Below are 1,998 nucleotides of genomic sequence, written 5' to 3'. Positions count from 1 at the left end.
ACTCTTTCCACTCCTGTAACATAGTCCCAGCAGACCTTATATACCCTCAAATACTCCTATATATTCTTTTGATACACCACTTTCAATTTTCTGGAAGTTGGTACTGATGCCTGTGTGCACAGCTTTTCTGTTACTTATGATGCATTAAACTGAAATGAGTGTTGAGAGGAAAAAAAAAGGAGGGGGAGGCAGGGCTGCAGGGATATTAAAGGGACCAGAATCAACTGCTGTACAATCACAGGAGTCCAGGTTGAAATAAGCAGCTGTGGATGTGAGCTTAACCTCAAAGCCTATATTGTCATGATATTTTACTAGAAAACTGAACACGGTTTGAAGGCAGGAGGTGGACCCTTTGCCTAAATAAATACTGATTAAATGCTTCCCTTTGAAAAAATAACTGTACTCTTAATTTTGAATCGGTTTAAGAATCCTGACACAACTACAGACAAGACTATTCTTGTATAATGTGGACGTCTTTCTGTAGAGTTAGAAATTATTTAAATAATCTTTGCAGTCAGTGTAACTATTTTCGGATACTCATTTTTTTACTGATGCAAGTATTTGAATAGAGCTGGATGTAATTTTGAAAGTAACATACGATGACAGAAACGCTTAGGTTGGAAAGGACTTCATATAGTTTGTAGTCCAGCCATGTTCTCAAAGCAAGGTCAACACTGAATTCAGATCCGGTTTTCAGTGCTGTATCCTACTGCATCTGAGAAGTCTCCATGGAGATTGCACAACCTGTTTGGACATCCTGTTCCACTACTTGACTGTCCTTATGGGGAAAAGGTTTCTGCTGACATCCGGTCTGGACCTTTTTTGTTTCAACTTATGTCTGCTGTCTGTTATCCTACTATGCACCTCATATAAGAGCCTGTCAGTGACCTCCTTGGTTGGATGATATTTGGGGGTTGCTACTGAGTGCCCCAAAGCTGTCTCTTGTGTAGGATGATTAAGCTGAGCACTGTCATCCTGTCCTTGCAGGGCCTGTGCTGTAGTCCTTGATGATTTCTCCAAGCTTGTTCCACTTCGTTTCACAATGTTTGGGGAAGGGAGCAAAAATTAATACAGTGCTGAACAGAGAGAAAAATCACTCTCCTCCTGTCTGTGCTTCTATTCGTAGAGCCAGGGATACCCTTGTTACTACTAGAACATACTACTGGCTTATGCTCAGCTCCCTATCCACCAGTACCCCAAGTCCTTCCCTGCAGAGCTTCTTCACAGCCACTCTGTCCCAGGCATGTATTACTGCCAGATCCACTTTCTTTCCAGGGGCAGGAGTCAGCATTTGACCTTGATGAGTCTCGTGAGCCTTCTGTCAAGCCGTTCCTCCACATCCTCTGAACGGCAGACCTGTTGCTCTCACCAGTTTAGCATTATGTAAAAACTTGACGAGAGTGCTCTCTGTCTGCTCCTCCATGTCACTGGCAGAGATATTAAACAGGACAGGTCTCAGGACTTAGTGTTATGGTATTTCACTTGTTACTGGCCTGACCCTGACCATCCAGCCACTTTTTTTGTTACCTATCTAGTCTTCCATCCATCCAGACTGTAGTCTTCCAATTTGAGTACAAGGAGACAGGACTGAAAAAGTTAGGGGGTTGGGTCTGGATCCAGCAGCTTGAGAGGAAGGTGGGGCAGATACATCTTAATGCTCCTGGGTGCAATGAGTACTGAGTCTGAACCTGCCTTCACACAGACCACATCAAAACAGCACATGCATATGTGCTTGCACATGGCCAGCCACACAGCACTGATGTACACACAGAGTAACTGGGCAAAGAGCGCTAGTAGCATCTCATCCTGTTCCTACTCTGTCTGAGCAGGTCAAGGTTCCCTTAGTGAGACTCCTACTCGTATGTATCGGCAACGTGGATCGCATCAGCAGCTGTGTCCAGACACTCTTGAGCCTGCACAAAAGCTTTCCCTGGACCTCAGTTTCACCAGTTGCTGGTAGCTGGACAAGTGTCGTGGTTTAACCCTGGCCGGCAGCCA

The sequence above is a fragment of the Apaloderma vittatum genome, unplaced genomic scaffold (assembly GCF_000703405.1).
Source record: "Apaloderma vittatum isolate BGI_N311 unplaced genomic scaffold, ASM70340v1 scaffold10868, whole genome shotgun sequence".
NCBI classification, from domain to species: Eukaryota; Metazoa; Chordata; class Aves; order Trogoniformes; family Trogonidae; genus Apaloderma; species Apaloderma vittatum.
Note: the sequence above shows the minus strand (reverse complement) of the source record.